The sequence below is a fragment of the Monodelphis domestica genome, chromosome 4 (genome assembly GCF_027887165.1).
Source record: "Monodelphis domestica isolate mMonDom1 chromosome 4, mMonDom1.pri, whole genome shotgun sequence".
In the NCBI taxonomy this organism is placed as follows: domain Eukaryota; kingdom Metazoa; phylum Chordata; class Mammalia; order Didelphimorphia; family Didelphidae; genus Monodelphis; species Monodelphis domestica.
Window position 1 is genome coordinate 229,323,101 of NC_077230.1, and position 18,764 is coordinate 229,341,864.

The window sequence follows — 18,764 nt, forward strand, 5'->3', positions numbered from 1 at the left end:
GATTCCCATGCTGTCCATATTCCAAAATATAAGTCTCTTTCTGCAGTTTAAGTTTATTATCTCTCTTGCCAGAGATAAGTGGCACATTTGTCTTCATTATCTTAAGTTTATGATTTGTTGATTTAAGTTCTAAAGTCTTTCAACATTTTCTCTGTAATGTTGTTATCATTCTATAGATTGCTGTATTTCTTTTTATCTTGCTCTGTAATACTTCATTTGGATCTTTCCAGTTTCCTCTGAAATGGATCTTTATCATTTCTTGTGGTACCATAATATTTTACCATATTAATATATTACCATTTTCTTTTCTAAACTAACTCTGCTTATGATTCTTTTTTCAAGAGCTTTTATTTAAATATTTTATATTTTGTTTCATTTCTTCTAGGTATTCATGTTAGAACTGGGAAATCCATTGTTTTCCTTTGATTCTCTGCTTGTACTTTTAATGGAGTTACTTTCTCCTTTTCTTTGGAGATCTCTAGATTGGCAATGATTTTCAATACTGGTCAGTGATTTCTTTGATTTAGTCATATTTCCAGCTTTGTGTTTCTGTGCCAGAATCAGGCTCTGCCATCTGCTGTCCTTTTGGTTGGCATGGTCAGTCCTGACAATGTCCATGGTTTCTTTAGCTCTTGCACTGACCTCTGCCTCCCAGAGTTAGCCACCCTAGGATCTCTGAAGTTTGGAGCATAAAATATTCTGGATTCTCTCTGGCATTTCAGGACCGAGTGTGAGTGTTATAAGATTTCTCTGGCCTCACTGTCCCTGAGCTAAACTGGTTCTAGCTCTTCTTCAAGGCTCCATGTATATCCTTGAGAGGTTAGGGTCTCTTTTCTTTAATGCCATTGGCTTGATTCTCCATCCTCATGTAGTATTCCCATTGTTAACCACCAGTAACCAAAGTCCCAGTTCTACTTAACCAATTAACATTAATTCAGTTTTATGAAGGGAAATCTATTTTAAAGATATAGGAAAAACAAAAGTACAAGCCTTTCATTTCAATATCTTGAGAGCATATTTCCCCTCATACTACTTCCATCTCTGGGGTTATGGGCTCAGATATGATGTGATTTCTTTTTTTTTTTTAAACCCTTACCTTCCATCTTGGAATCAATTCTGTGTATTGGCTCCAAGGCAGAAGAGTGGTAAGGGCAAGGCAATGGGGGTCAAGTGACTTGCCCAGGGTCACACAGCTGGGAAGTGTCTGAGGCTAGATTTGAACCTAGGACCTCCCGTCTCTAGGCTTGGCTCTCAATCCACTGAGCCACCCAGCTGTCCCCCACATGATGTGATTTCTATAGAGCATTGGACCCACCAAATTCACTTCAAAACTACTGGATGAGTCCTTGATGGTCTAAATCCTGAAGGCTTCTTGTGGCATTGATGCCCACTGGGCTGGTTGCAAAACCCTCAAAGAACTTGACTCCTTGTAATGACTAAAATTCTTAAGATACAATATTTCTTAATTTTACAATTATTTATTGATTGACTGGTCAAGACATCCTAACTTGGTCAGTTGACTCTTTCCCAGTTGGGCAGGTAGACCTTCCCTCCTATGGCACAGATTTATATATGGCTTGTGAGCTTGTCACTTGGACCCTCGCCTTGATGCCCCAAGAATCTCTCCTTGGTAAATAGCCACTGAAGAGGTGGACTTCGAGACCTGATCTCCAACCTCATTACTTCATCACAGGAGGAGGTGGGACTTCGTCAAACAAAAAAGATGCCCGCACACCCTTCCTCCTCTCTGGATCAATTTGCTTTTCAAAATGTTCAGCCTGGCATTGATCTTTTTCATATTTTTTTCTGTTTTTTTAAAATTTTATAATATTTTATTTGATCATTTCCAAGCATTATTCATTAAAGACAAAGATCATTTTCTTTTCCTCGCCCCACCCCAACCCACAGTAGCCGACGTGTGATTCCACTGGGTATTACATATGTCTTGATTCGAACTCATTGCCATGTTGTTAGTATTTGCATTAGAGTGTTCATTTAGAGTCTCTCCTCTGTCATGTCCCCTCAACGGCACTCGGTGTTTCTACTCCCACAGTTTATCCTCTGCTTATGAATAGTGTTTTTTCTCCTAAATCCCTGCAGATTGTTCAGGGACATTACACTGCCCCTAATGGAGAAGTCCATTACATTCGATTATACCACAGTGTATTAGTCTCTGTTTCAATGTTCTCCTGGTTCTGCTCCTCTTGCTCTGCATCACTTCCTGGAGGTTGTTCCAGTCTCCATGGAATTCCTCCACTTTATTATTCCTTTTAGCACAATAGTATTCCATCACCAACATATACCACAATTTGCTCAGCCATTCCCCAATTGATGGGCATCCCCTCGTTTTCCAGTTTTTGGCCACCACAAAGAGCGCAGCTATGAATATTTTTGTACAAGTCTTTTTGTCCATTATCTCTTTGGGGTACAGACCCAGCAGTGCTATGGCTGGATCAAAGGGTAGGCATTATTTTGTCGCCCTTTGGGCATAGTTCCAAATTGCCATCCAGAATGGTTGGATTAGTTCACAACTCCACCAGCAATGAATTAATGTCCCAACTTTGCCACAGCCCCTCCAGCATTCATTCTCTGATTATAAGAGATTTAGAACACTTCTTCATGTGCTCATTAATAGTTTTGATTTCTTTATCTGAGAACTGCCTATCCATGTCCCTTGCCCATTTATCAATTGGAGAATGGCTTGATTTTTTGTACAGTTGATTTAGCTCTTTATAAATTTGGGTAATTAAACCTTTGTCAGAGGTTTCTATGAAGATTTTCCCCCAGTTTGTTGTTTCCCTTCTGATTTTAGTTACATTGGTTTTGTTTGTGCAAAAGCTTTTTAATTTGATGTAGTCAAAATTATTTATTTTACATTTTGTGATTCTTTCTATGTCTTGCTTGGTTTTAAAGTCTTTCCCCTCCCAAAGGTCTGACATGTATACTATTCTGTGTTTACCCAATTTACTTATGGTTTCCTTCTTTATGTTTAAGTCATTCACCCATTTTGAATTTATCTTGGTGTAAGGGTGTGAGGTGTTGATCCAAACCTAATCTTTCCCACACTGTCTTCCAGTTTTCCCAGCAGTTTTTATCGAATAGTGGATTTTTGTCCCAAAAGCTGGGATCTTTGGGTTTATCGTATACTGTCTTGCTGAGGTCGCTTTCCCCCAGTCTATTCCACTGATCTTCCTTTCTGTCTCTTAGCCAGTACCAAATTGTTTTGATGACTGCTGCTTTGTAATATAGTTTAAGGTCTGGGACTGCAAGGCCCCCATCATATGTGTTTTTTTTTTCATTATTTCCCTGGATAGCCTTGATCTTTTGTTATCCCAGATGAATTTTGTTATGTTTTCTTTCTAAATCAGTAAAGAAATATTTTGGGAGTTCAATGGGTATGGCACTAAATAGATAAATAAGTTTGGGTAGGATGGTCATTTTTATTATATTGGCTCCTCCTATCCATGAGCAGTTAATGTTTTTCCAATTGCTCAAGTCTAGTTTTAGTTGTGTGGAGAGTGTTTTGTAGTTGTGTTCATATAGTTCCTGTGTTTGTCTCAGGAGATAGATTCCTAGGTATTTTATTTTGTCTAAAGTGATTTTGAATGGGATTTCTCTTTCTAGTTTTTGCTGCTGAGCTGTGTTGGAGATATATAGAAAAGTTAATGATTTATGTGGGTTTATTTTGTATCCTGCAACTTTGCTAAAGTTGCTGATTATTTCAATTAGCTTTTTGGTTGAATCTCTAGGCTTCTTTAAGTAGACCATCATGTCATCTGCAAAGAGTGATAACTTGGTCTCCTCCTTGCCTATTTTGATGCCTTCAATTTCTTTTTCTTCTCTAATTGCTACTGCTAGTGTTTCTAGTACAATGTCGAATACTAGAGTGATAATGGGCATCCTTGTTTCACTCCTGATCTTATTGGGAATGCGTCTAGTTTATCCCCATTGCAGATGATATTAGCTGATGGTTTTAGATATATACTGTTTATTATTTTTAGGAATGACCCTTCTATTCCTATGCTTTCTAGTGTTTTTAATAGGAATGGGTGTTGTATTTTATCAAATGCTTTTTCTCTGTCTATTGAGATAATCATGTGGTTCTTGTTGGTTTGCTTGTTGATGTGGTCAATTATGTGGATGGTCTTCCTAATATTGAACCAGCCCTGCATCCCTGGTATAAATCCTACTTGATCATGGTGGATGACCCTTCTAATCACTTTCTGGAGTCTTTTTGCTAGTATCCTATTTAAGATTTTTGCATCTATATTCATTAGGGAGATTGGTCTATAGTTTTCTTTCTCTGTTTTTGACCTGCCTGGTTTTGGAATCAGTACCATGTTTGTGTCATAAAAGGAGTTTGGTAGAACTCCCTCTTTGCTTATTATGTCAAATAGTTTGTATAGTATTGGGATTAACTGTTCTCTGAATGTTTGATAGAATTCACTGGTGAATCCATCAGGCCCTGGGGATTTTTTCTTAGGAAGTTCTTTGATGGCTTGTTGGATTTCATTTTCTGATATGGGATTATTTAAGAATTCCATTTCTTTTTCTGTTAGTCTAGGCAGTTTGTATTTTTGTATATATTCATCCATGTCACCTAAATTGGTGTATTTATTGCCATATAATTGGGCAAAGTAATTTTTAATGATTGCCTTAATTTCCTCTTCATTGGAGGTGCTGTCCCCCTTTTCATCTTTGATGCTGTTAATTTGCTTTTCTTCCTTTTTTTAATTAGATTGACCAGTACTTTGTCTATTTTGTTTGTTTTTTCAAAGTATCAACTTCTAGTCTTATTTATCAAATCAATAGTTCTATCACTTTCGATTTTTATTAATTTCTCCCTTAATTTTTAGGATTTCTAGTTTGGTTTTCTGCTGGGGGTTTTTAATTTGATTTCTTTTGAGTTTTTTCATTTGCATTTCCAATTGATTGATCTCTGCTCTCCCTAGTTTGTTAATATAACCATTCAGGGATATGAATTTACCTCTGATTACCGCTTTGGCTGCATCCCAAAAGGTTTGAAAGGATGTCTCGCCATTGTCATTTTCCTTGATGAAATTATTAATTGTTTCTATGATTTCTTCTCTAACTAAATGATTTTGGAGTATCATATTGTTTAATTTCCAGTTAGTTTTTGATTTGGTTTTCCATGTACCATTACTGATCATTATTTTTATTGCCTTGTGATCTGAGAAGGCTGCATTTATTATTTCTGCTTTTCTGCATTTGTGTGCTATGTTTCTGTGACCTAATGTATAGTCAATTTTTGTGAATGTGCCATGTGGTGCTGAGAAGAAGGTGTATTCCTTTTTATCCCTATTTATTTTTCTCCATATGTCTATTAATTCTAATTTTTCTAAGATTTCATTCACTTCTTTTACCTCTTTCTTATTTATTTTTTGATTTGATTTATCTAAATTTGATAATGGTTGGTTTAAGTCTCCCACTAATATGGTTTTACTTTGTATTTCTTCCTTCAATTCTCCTAGTTTCTCCATTAGAAATTTGGGTGCTATATTATTTGGTGCATACATGTTGATTAGTGATATTTCCTCATTATCTAAAGACCCTTTTAACAAAATATATTTACCTTCCCTATCCCTTTTGATCAGGTCTATTTTTGCTTTGGCTTTATCAGATATCATGATTACCCCTCCTGCCTTCTTTCTGTCAGTTGAGGCCCAGAAGGTCTTACTCCATCCTTTAATTCTGACCTTGTGGGTGTCAACCCGCCTCATGTGTGTTTCTTGAAGACAACATATGGTAGGATTTTGGATTCTAATCCATTCTGCTATTCGTCTACGTTTTATGGGTGAGTTCATCCCATTCATGTTCAAAGTTATGATTGTCATTTGTGGACTCCCTGGCATTTTGATATCCTTCCCTAATTCTAACCTTTTTTTCTTTGGCTCTACCTTTTAGTCCAGTGATTTACTTTAAATCAGTCCCCCTTGTCCCCTCCCTTGATGTTTCCCTTTTTAGTCCCTCCCCCTTCCCCCCTATCTTTTTCATATTTTAACAAAAGCAGGGAGGTCTCAACCTAGTCCCATAGCCTGGAGAAGAAACTGTTTCAGCCTGACCTTAGAATCCAACTGTCCTTGTGGAAGGGGTAAAGGGGAAATTGTTTCACAAAATATAATTTGGTATTCATTTTCTACACTCCCAGATTCACACTGCTACTCTAGAGTCTCCTAGGGTGGAGAGAAGTCTCACAGAGTACAAAGGGATAGACCACCTGCCCCGTCTATTAGCCCAGGCAGAGATAAAACAAATTTATCGTGATCTGATAATGGGCTGGTTATCCTCTACAAGCTTAAGTGAAGGAGCAGTGATGCCAGCCAATGACAAAGGAACCAGACCCATTAGGTCAGTTACTAGACTAACTAATAACATTGTAGGTAAGCAAGAAGAGAGAGTTGTATTCAGATGACCATGGGAAATGGCCTGGGGCATAATTACATTTATTTATTATATTCAAAGCAATTGTGGATTGCTTTGCTCATTGTTTCTCTTCACATATGCTAATGCTTAGAGTTATGCTGGATTTTTATGTAGGCCTATTCATAATATTATAGCCAACTAGCTTTGCTTTGTTAATAAGCCATGCTTTGCTTTGTTATTTATGACTATCCTGTATTCTTTGGGTATTCATATACCCGCCCTTTTTTTAATCCTTACTTTCTGTCTTGGAATCAATACTGGTATTTATTTTAGGGCAGAAGAGTTGTAAAGGCTAGGCAGTAGGGGTTAAGTGATTCATCCAGGGCCACCCAGTTATCAAGTGCCTGAATTCAAATTTGAACCCAGGTTCTTCTGGCCCCAGGTTTGGCTCTCTATTCCCTGAGTCATCTAGCTTCCCCCATAGTTATACACTCTTAAAAAAACAAACAAACACCCTTACTTTCCATTTTAGAATCAATGCTATGTATTTGTTTTAAGGCAGAATCACGGTAAGGGCTAAGCAAGGGGAAGTGACTATTCCAGGGTGGCACAGCTATGAAGTATCTGAAGTCATATTTGAACCCAGGACCTCCTGACTCCAGGTGTGGCTCTCTGTTGAACCACCTAGATGTCCTCTGATATCCATATATTCTTAAAAAAAAACAACAACAACCTTACCTTCCATTTTAGAATCAATACTGTGTATTGGTTCTAAGGCACAAGAGGGTAAGGGTTAGGCAATAGGGGCTAAGTGACTTGCCCAGGGTCATACAGCTAGGAAGTGTCTGAGGTCACATTCGAATCCAGGACCTCCTGACTCCAAGCCTGGCTCTCTATTGAGCTACCTAGATGTTCCCTGATATTCATATGCTCTTAAACATGCAAACTCTATGTCCTGCATGCAACCCACACATTGTAGTGAAAGTATCTGGTCAAAATCTTAGTTACAATTGTGGGGAATAGAGATAGCCTGGACTCCTCTCAGGGAAGTACAGCTGGCTGATGAGATAAGAAGTGACAGTGTAGAAAATGAAACTTAAGAACAATTTATAACTTTCTCCTCCCCTGATTGGTTGAAGAAAAATATTATGAAGATAAGTAGGACTGTAAATTTGCTCTATTCTGATTGGTTAGAATCAAATGAATATTTAGCATAATTAGGTGTTGCTGGCCTGAGTTCTGATTAGCTACCTTCTATGTGTAGATTGTAACCAGCCAATGGAGAATGAGGGGAGGAACCATCTTTCCTCAGGGACCAGAGTAAAAGAAAGGCTCTGAGCACCAAGGGTGCTCTCACTGACAGTAACACCTGTACAGTGACTCGTGAGCATATTCTGGGAGAATGAAATAAAACAGCTGGCACCTAAAAGTGCTTCTACCATATTTTGAGAGTGTTCAAAGATTTATTGAGTTGGTGGTGGTAGTCCCACTCACTGACATGCCATACCTACTGTATCTATTACTAATTGTTTTCAAAAGTGCATAGGTAAGCTACCAGGAAATAAGGAAAATTACCCTGGTTTAAAGTAATGATGTATTTATGCTACAACTTTCAAATTTACCTTGGCTGATTTTTGCAAAGGATTGCAAGAAATTTGGTCCAATGATAAGAATGCTATTCTCCACCCTGGGGAGTTTCCTGAAGGACTGCCTTGATTGTGTGTAGAGTAGTGTGACTCCATGATTAGTGGTGATAGATCAGAGGGAATGAAGGAGAGAGAAGCAGCAAGGAAAGACAGCGAGTTCCTCAAGCTCTGGAGCCTTTCCTATGTACTTTTACATTATGGCTCAGTAACTAGCTGAAAGGTCTTTTCTTCACTAGGCAGTAAACAGTTAATCAGTCAATAAATATATATTAAACACCTACTAAGTGCTAAGTGCTGGGGATACAAATAAGAAATAGAATGACAGACCCTGCCTTCAAATATTTCACAATCTAATGGGGGAAGACAAATAGAAAAAGGAGAAAGGAAGCTAAAAAGGGAGAAGAGGGAGGAAGGTACTAGGACCATGATGGTGCACAATCCAAAGGTGTAAAGTGAAGTGGGAAATGAAGAGATGACAAGCCTGTTTAAATGAAGCCTTGGGATCAGCAAGATGGTTCAGTGGATAGAGAAGTCCTGGGCTCAAATCTGACCTTAGGTATTTCCTAGCTGTTTGACCCTGTGCAAGTCACTTAACCCCCAATGCCTAGCCATTACCACTCTACTGCCTTGGAGCCAGAACTTAATATGGATGCTAAGAAAGAGGGCAAGGGTTTAAAAAAATAAATGAAGCCTTCATTCTTTGCTCCTTTCTCTATCTCTCCAGTCAGAGGGGTGGAAAATACTGACAAGCTATGAACACCAAGGCTGATATAATCTTGAAAGATGATGAGTTTCCTGAAGATGAGGATGAAGCACAGTGAAAAGTGTACAGCCAGTCGGAAATGCCTCCCTCCCCCCAATTATGCAATAAACAGACAGGGAATGGTCATGACATTCTATGTAAATTGTGAAGTGAAAAGCCAGCTCCCTCTGCTCTATTTCATTATGAACTTGTAGAATCAGGCTGACCAAAAACTAATGTGAATCCTTGTGCATGTTCCCAGGACTAGATCCTCACTGGCTACTAATATCAAGGAAGTCATAAAACACAGAAATGTACACTAGCTGAAGGTATATGCAAGCATCATAGAGGATGCCCAGGACAGAGCACAACTCCAGAAGGAAATCCCAATAGACATGAAGGTCTTCCTGGTGCCCTTTCTTGAAGACAACATGGTACTGATTGGGAACAGAGCCTTCTAATGAACCCTTTACCCAATAAGGAGTTTGACTTAATTATGAATAATCAAATAGAAGAAGACCTATTGTCCCTTCTATGATATAGGTGGATAGATAACTCGGTACAATTTGCTCATGAATATTTTTATTTTGGACACTCAATGGACAAAGAAATGTCATCCCCAGCCCCTCTCACTTGTTGGAATTGTTAGTGTACAAGGATGGACTTCCAATAAAAAAATAATACATTACATCTGATTTTGGGAAAATGTTATTTTTTTTAAACCTTGCCTTCCATCTTAGAATCAATATTGTATTAGTTCCAAGGCAGAACAGTGGTTAGGACTGAGCGATATGGGCTAAATGACTTGCCTAGGGTCACATAACTAGGAAGTTATCTGATGCCAAATTGAATCTGAGACCTCCCACTTCCAGGCCTGGCTCTTAATCCATGGAGCAACCTAGCTGCCTCCAAAATATTCTTCTTAGAGTGTTGTAAGGTAGCCACTGGACTGGGAGGTAATCCAAGATTGCATTTTTGAAATTTCACAGTGATTTTCAAGACCCTAGTTTTTCCCTGAAATAAACAAAAACTGACACAGAATAAAAACACTTTAGTCCCATTGCTGTTTTGAGTGGATTCTGAAAAGATCCAAGAAACATGTTTTTAAAAATATAATTTGACATTTCATTTTTTTCATATGCCCAGAAGTCAGTAAAGCAACATGAAGTATCAAGTGTTTTGAAGAATCACAGAACCAGGAGCTCTGAAACCTGAAGCCTTAACTCACTTTGATAGTCATCATGCTCCTGATTCTCTCCCCTACCCCTGAGGAGTTACCTTGGGTTTATTTCTACATATTCTGTATATATTTATGTCCACGCTGTGCACATATGGAGATTCTGGGAGGACTAATACCTCTAGCTTGAGGGCTTGCCAAGACCCTTTCAGAGAGACTCATGTACCTTTGGTGTCCACCTTTTACCCAGTTCTGACCTGTGGTTGTAAGAAGCTGTGGGATGTCAAATGGCCATATCCCAGTAAAACCATCTCAGCAGATGGGCTAAGCTAAGTTGAGATTAACTAACAGTCCTCAGTCCCATCAGTGAGTTAGGAGGATGTCTACCCCAAGCAGCAGAAGGGGCAGAGAGGAACAATTTATTCCCAACAGCCATGAATGTGGGGTGGTGGAGTACTTAGCAAAGATGTCAAAGTCATCTACTGCATCCTCGGTCATTGCCAGTTGTCTTCACTTGTCTTACCCCTGGACTTATGTCTCTGGAAGAGAGATTGAGGCTGAACATTTTGTCCAACTCTGCCTTACTTAAATCCAATTGACTCAAAAATCAAGACCTCACCCATGATGCCATTGGTCCTCTTCAAAAATGAAGAGTCAGCAATAACAAGATGATTGCTAGCTCCTTGAGAGTCACTTGTCAGGTATGTTATGGTGGGAGAGGGTTCCTTTTTGTGTATAAATTGGATTAGATAGCTTTTGAGAACCTTTGCAGTTTTCCAAAGCTGTCATGCATTTCCTTCCTACCTCCTGGGATTTGTAGAATTCTCAACTTTCTTCAAAGCAATGCTCAATTGCCTTCTCTTATAAGAAACTTTTCTTGATCACCCCAGTTTTCAAATTACTCTTCATCATTCTATTTTTATTTATTTTTAGATGTATTCTCGCCTACCACTCCACTCCTTACAGAATCTAAAATTCGTGTCATGCCCCAAAGACTTTAAAAGAATGCATGTTCTTTAATCCAGCAATACCACCACTGGGGTTTCTATCCCAAAGAGATTTTTTTTTTAAGTGGGAAAGGTTTTGTTTGTACAAAAATATTTATAGTTGTGATTTTTGTGGTGGCAAAAAAATTGGAAAATGAGGGGATGTCCATCAATTGGAGAATGGCTTAGGAATGAATTGTGGTATATAATGGTGATGGAATACTTTTGTGCTATTAGGAATGATGAACTGCTTGATTTCTAGAAGAACTGGAAAGACCTCCATGAACTGATGTGGAGTGAAATGAACAGAACCAGGAGAACATGGTACACAGAAAGTAAAACATTGTGGGACTATCAAATGTAATTGACTACTAATTGTAATTGTTACTAATAGCAATGCAATGATCCAGGACAATTCCAAGGGATTTATGAGAAAGAATGCTGTCCCCATTGAGAGAAAGAACTGCGGGAATAGAAATGTAGAAGAAAAACAAGATTTATCACTTGCTTATGTGGGTACAGGATTTGGGATTTTGCTTTGAAAAGATCACTCTTACAAAAATGCATAAGATGGAAACAGTATTTGAGTGATAATATATGTACAACCCAGTGGAATAACTTGTCATCTCCAAGAGGAGGGAGGGAAGAGGAGAGGGAGACAACAAGAATCATGTAACCATGGAAAAAAATTAAAAAATTAAATTAAATCAATGAAAAAATTTTAAATTCCTTAAGGAAAGAGAATTTTCTTTTCTTTTCCTTTCTCTTCTTTATCCTTACCTTCTGTCTTAGAATCCACATTAAGTATCAGTTCCAAGGCAGAAGAATGACAAGGACTAGGCATTTGGGGTTAGGTGACTTCCCTTGGGTCACACAGTTAGAAAATATCTGAGGTCACATTTGAAGCCAGAAATTCCTATCTTTAGGACTGGTGCTCTAATCACAGATCCACCTAGCTGTCCCAATCATTTTCTTTCTTTGTGTTTGTATCACCAGTTCCCTAAACATAGTTGGTGCTAAATAAATGTTTCTTTACTTGAACAGTTGTAGTAACAGCTGTAACTGGGTATGTTTCAAGGCCAGAGAGTGAAAAAAATAGGAGAGGGAAGCAATGTAAGCCATGTAGATCTAGATTAGAGACATCTTAAATTTAGATTTGGGTGCAGCCAAGTGACTCAGTAGATTGAGAGCCAGGGCTAGAGATAGGAGGTCCTGGGTTCAAATTTGACCCCACATACTTCCTAGCTGTATGATCCTGGGCAAGTCACTTAACCCCCATTGCCTAGTGCTTACCACTCTTTTATCTTGGAACCAATACATAGTATTGATTCTAAGGTGGAAAGTAAGAGTTAAAAAATTTTCTTTTAGATTTTTGTGTTTTAAAACAATAATTTTCTGCTCTGTTCATTTATTTGACTTCCCTTTAGGTCTAGTCCCCTCTTGACTTCTTCTACACCCTCCTCTCCTCCCCAAATTTGTAGGCTTGGAACCATACATTTTCTGGTGCAAGCACTAAGGCTTACAAGAGTCTAATGTTAAATTTCCACCTAAGGAATTAGGAAATGCTAGAGATCAAGACCTTTGTTTATTCTTTTGTTGATTGTCTATACTTTAAAAAGTGATGGAGAACATGTTAATAGCACAGACTAAATTTAAAGTATTGTATCTCATGTTTACTTTTTTTTTTCCTAGAGAGTCAGTTATTGGGCATTTACCAGGATACCTGCTATTTAGAACCCTCAGGAGTTGCTTCTCAAGTTCAAGGTACTATGTGTGCCTGCTCTCCTAAATAGCTCATAAGCCCCCAGTGATATATTTGTATTTAGTAATTTAATTTAATAATCAACCAGGCACAATGAGGTTTCTCAGTGGTTAGAGATTCAGACCTAGAGATAGGAGATCTTGGGTTCAAATTTGGCCTCAGACACTTCCCAGCTCTGTGACCCTGGGCAAGTCACTTAATGCCCATTGCCTAACCCTTATCACACTTCTGTCTTGGATCCAATATTCAGTATTGATTCAATGATGGAAGATAAGTCAACCAGTAGACACAATCAGTCCAAAGCAAAGGCCTTTACTGAGACAAAATTTCCCCCCTAAAATTGGGTCATGCTACCCCATGAACACCCACAATGTTAGTGGGAAGAATGGGCATATAAATGAAGTTAATTGAAAAGTACACTTTTAGAGAATGTATGTGGCCCAGGTAACTCAAAGTCTCCAGTACTGTAGGGCCCCCAATATTCTTTCTCTTCTGCAAATGTCCAGGCATTGCACTTTGGGCCAAGTGTTTCTGTTGTACCTGTTAGTCTGCCGGGCTTCCTAGGCCTGATTCCTGATGACAGGCTGCTCTTTGGGTAAGTGGCTTTAGTGCAAGAGGCTAAGCTTGATGGGGATGGGATGGGGAGAGAGAAAACTCTTTCCCCTGAGAGATGAAGAGTGATTCCCTTCCAGGAATTCTTCCAAATCTGGTTCTAATCCTGGCCTCCCAGTTTCTCGATTTCCCTAAATCTCAGGACCTTGTCCTCAGTGTCTGGCTTCCCCTTAGGTATATGCAGGAGATATCAAACCCCAGGGACCTGTTCCTTCCACTAAATCTGCCTCAGGAGATAGAATTCTTAAGTATGGCTCTAGAAGCAAACCAAAGTATAATGTGAGTTCTGAAGGGGCATGTCATGGGAGAAATCAGGGAGGACTTCATTGAGAAAGTGTCATATTTTAAAGTTTTATTGATTTGAAAAGTTTATATTACAGTAATTTGCAAATATCATTTATCAGTCTCCCTCTCCTCCCCAGTAAAACTTCTCTGGTGAAACAAAAACAAAAAAGGGTCTACAAAGTTCAGACCTAACATTCAGAGAGCAGTAACTAGGGTGGGACAACTTTGCTTTGTCCTAAGGTGATAAAACTTATAGGATGCCCACATCATGGCTCTTCCCACCTGAAGCCTCATGTGGTCATTTTCCTCTGGTGACCCTCTCAGCAATTAGCAGAAGTATAATTGTACAGGCTGGAAAACTCTCAGTGGGTCAGGCTCCTGGACAGTGTCCAGTGGCTCAGGCCCCTATTTCTCCTTGTCTGGCACATGGATGGAAATAGCCATCGATTATGGAACTGATTCTGGCTTTAAGGCATTTATGTTTCAGATAAACTGACAGGCTAAGACACCTGCTAAGAGGCTGTAACACATACAAGATTAAATAAAAGCCCAACAAAATAAACATTAACAAATGAAGTGACCACAGGCAGGGCTGACCAAGGAGACATCTTCAGGCTTTTCTAATGTACAGTCCCAAACAACAAGTAGAACATTTTCCCACAAGCTGGGAAACTTAGCTCCACCCTATGAGGTCAGCTCTTCCTTAGAATCTGGGCTCAGCTCATGCCTGAGTCAGGGACTTAGAAAGAGCCCTAAAGAAGTGACTCGCAGCCTTATCATTGGGTCAGTCTTGTCTTTAGGCCTTCTCTTATATTGTATCCTTATGCCTTTCCTTATAATGTCCCACTATTCAGTGGTCATGTCCTGGTTTCAAATCTCATTTCCCCTATAAATGGGTCTGACCCCAGAATCCTAGTCTTCCTGTCATTGTTCAGTTGTGTCCAATTCTTTGTGTCCTCCATTTGAGCTTTTCTTGGCAACGATTCTGAAATAGTTTGCCATTTCCCTTTTCAGCTCATTTTGCAGATGAAGAAACTAAGGCAGCCAAGTGACTTGCCCAGGGTCACACAGCTAGTAGGTGTAACTAACACCAGATTTGAATTTAGGAAGATATGTCTTCCTGGCTCCATTCTGTCTGCTGACTTACCTAGCTGCCCCACTAAATTCTATGGCCCTTCCTTTCTGCCTCCTCATCACTGGCCTAATGAACAAAATGCTAAGCTTGGAATTAGGAAGACCTGAGTTCTATTGACGCTTGACCTAATTATTAGCTTGGTGACTTTGGACAAGTCATGAAACCTCTTAAACCTCAATTTCTTTCTCTGAAAACAAAACAAAACAAACCAACTTCTCTGTCTTCAAAGGTCTCTTCCTTCTTTAAATCAATTCACTTATGAACATCTCACTTACTACTAGATGGTATACTGGCTGCCACTGGGAATGTTGTAGGTCACATGTGGCCCTTGGGTTATATGTATGATATCTGTGACTCAGAACATTAATAGGTCAAGTGCTTCACCTAGTCTTGCAACCAGTATGTATCAGAATCTGGATTTGAATTTGTCTTTCCTAGCTCTGAGAACTGTTCTCTATCCCCAAGTCAAGCCACTCTGCTTCTTATGAATAACAGAGACAATGGAAATATAGCACTGCTCCAGCAGTAATGCTCTTTCTACTAAAATCAATACTCAGGAGCAGCTAAGTGGCTCAGTGAATAGAGAGCCAGGCCTAGAGATGGGAGGTCCTGGGTTCAAATCTGGCCTCAGACACTTCCCAGCTGTATGACCTTGAGCAAGTAACTTAACCTCCATTGCTTAGCCCTTATTGTTCTTCTACCTTGGAACCAATACACAGTATTGATTCTAAGATGGAAGGTAAGGGCTAAACAAAATCAATTCTTGAATACATTAATGGCTTCATTATCACATTGATATGGACTTATTCTCCAACAATGAAGATCTTTCCCTATCCTTGCCTAGCCATCTGGTTTAATACTTGTCCATGTCCTTGCATAAATTCATCATTGGTGAGGGTTGTTGTTCAGTTGCTTCAGTTGTGTCCAACTCTTCATGACCCCATTCAATATTTCCTTGGCAACAATTGAGGAGTAGCTGGCCATTTCCTTCTTTAGCTCATATGAGGAAACTGAGATAAACATGGTTGAGTGACTTGCCCAGGGTCACACAGCTAATAAATATCTGAGGCTAGATTTGAACTCAAGAAGATGAACCTTCCTGACTCCAAGCCTGGCACTCTATCCACTGTAACACCTAGCTGCCATCCTGGCCAAGGGTAAGAGACTATCCAAACAATATACTGGGAGCCTTCCTTTCATTCTTCCAATGTTGTGTGAATTCCAATCTATGACATGGGCTGCCTGTCAATTGCCCCTCATTCTTGCTATATTACCAGTCCATCTGCTTTTCTCCCCTCTTCTGATTATACATTTCTCTGACCACATTCTTTACACCACGTCTCCTGTGTAATTTCACATTTGTAATGCTTGGCAGACTGTTCACACTCACCATGAGCCTCTCTGCTGCCCTTTGGATGATCCTTAATTTCGACTCTTTTGAGACTGTAATAATCCATGACTCATAGTCATACAACGTCGCTGGAAAAATTTTGATGATAAAAAAAATGTGCTTTTGTTTCAGACTCATTTTCCAGACCATTTTCTTCTTCCTGTTCAGTCCGGAGCCCCACTTATTGTCCATTTGTAGCATGTGTCCCATATATGTGTTATTCATCCAAGTGCATATCATAGTCAATGTTTATTAAGTACCTACTATGCATCACCTGTATTTTGCTAAGCACTGGAGTTACAAAGAAAGGCAAAAGACATCCGCATTCTCAAAGAGCTCCAAGTCTACTAGAGGAGATATCATGTAAGCAACTAGGTACAAACAAATTACATTCAGGACAAATGGGAAATAATCAACAAGGGGAAGGCACTAGAATGACGGAGGATGGGAAAGGCTTCCTGTAGGAAGTGGGATTTATAGCTGGGATTAGAAGGAAAAGCTAGGAAACAGAGATGAGGAGCAAGAGTGTTTCAGTAAATCTATCCATATTTAGAGAAAGAACTGTGGGAATAGAAATGCAGATGAAAAACATAGGATTGATCACATGGTTCAATGGGGATATAACTGGGAATGTTGACTTTAAAATGATCACTCTATTGCAAATATTAATAATATGGAAATAGGTTTTGAACAATGGACAGCAGAATTGCTCATCAGCTCCAGGAGGGGAGGAGGGAGAAGGTGAGAGAAAGAACATGAATCATGTAACCATGAGAAAATATTCTTAAAGAAAGAAAGGAAGGAAGAAATCAGCAAAGCTACAAAAAAAAGTGTTTCAATAAGGGGGAAGACAGCCAATGAAGGCTCAGAGTTGAGAGAGTGCTTTGGGGGAGGAATAGCAAAGAGGCCATTGAATCTTAAAGTACACAATAAGGAGAAAGTATAAGAAGCCTGGAAAGGTGGTGGTGGGGACAAGTTATGAAGGGCTTCAAACACTAAACAGACTATTTTACATTTAATCCTGGAGATGATAGGGAGCAATTGGAGTTTTTTGAGTAGGGGGCAACATGGGGATAACATGGTTAGAAGTCTATTTAAATTTTAAATTCAACATGTCTAAAACAACCTGTTAGCTCCCCCGCCCAAGCCTCCCTTTTCCCAAACTTTTCTATTATTGTTAAAGAGCACCATCATCTTCCCAGTCACTCAAGGTGTCATACTTAACTCTTCACTTGGTGTCACCACCACACCCAATCTTTTTGCAAAGGTTGGTTTATTCTATCTTTGTAATATCTCTCACACATGTCCCTTTCTCTCTTCTCCCACTGCCACCACTCTTCGGTTTGGACGTCCCCTCAAAACTTATTGCCTAAAATAATCTAATCCTCATAAGATATTGTCTGTTGCAATAAACTGCTGGTTAGTCTCCATTTTTCGAGTTTCTGCCACCTCCAGTCTATCCTCCATTCAGCTATCAAAGTAATCTTCCTAAATCAGAGCTCTGCCAGTATTACCCCACATCACCCCACTATGAAAACTCTAGCAGTTCTGTCACCTCCAGGAACAAATAGAAAATCTTCAGTTTGGTATTCGAAGCCCTTTATAATCATCACTCTCTACCCACATCTGTAATCTTTCCTGTCTTCTTACACTTACTCTCCACCAGTGTGTACCTTGTGATTTCGTGACACTGTTGTCCTTGCTATTCTTCCCATTTCCAGATCTGGGGCATTTTTACTGGCTTCCCCCCATTCCTAGAATGCTCTCCTTCCTCATCTCTCTCTTAGCTTCTTTCAAGTCCAGATAAAATCCCACCCTCTATAACCCTTTATTCCTACAAGAAGCCTTTCTTCACCCTCCTTAATGCTAGTGCCTTCCCTTTATTGATGTTCTGTCTACATATCTTTTTTTTTTTTAAAGCTTACCTACTGTCTTAGAATAGATACCAAGTATCCAACCTAAGACAGAAGAGCAGAAGTGCTGGAGGCCAAATTTGAACCCAGGTCCTCCTGACTTCAGGCCCAGAACTCTACCCAGTGTGCTACTTAGTTGCTGCTATCTGTATATCTTCATACATAGTTGTTTGCATGTTTTTTTTTTCATTAGATTGCAAACTTCTTGAGAGAAGGGACTTTTTTCCTTTCTTTGCATCCCCAGGGTGTCTCACAGTGCCTAGCATATAACAAATGCTTAATAAATGCTTGGTAATGGATTGATTACCCAGGATCACATGGCTGAGTGTCAAAGGCAGAATTTGAACCCCATTCTTCTAGTCTATCAAGTCTAGTATTCTATTTATCATGTGTATTGCCTGTTCATTTTTATTTTTTGAAAATTTTATTTAATTAATTAATTTAGAATATTTTTCCATGGTTATTTGATTCATGTTCTTTTCCTTCCCTCTACCCACCCCCCCTCCCATAGCTGATGCACAATTCCACTGGGTTTTATGTGTGTGTCATTGATCAAGACCTATTTCCATATTATTGATATTTGCACTAGGATAATCGTTTAAAGGCTACATCCCCAATCATATTCCCATCGATCCATGTGATCAAGCAGTTGTTTTTCTTCTGTGTTTCTGCTCCCACAGTTCCTTCTCTGGATGTGAATAGTGTTTCTTTCTCATAAATCCCTCAGAATTG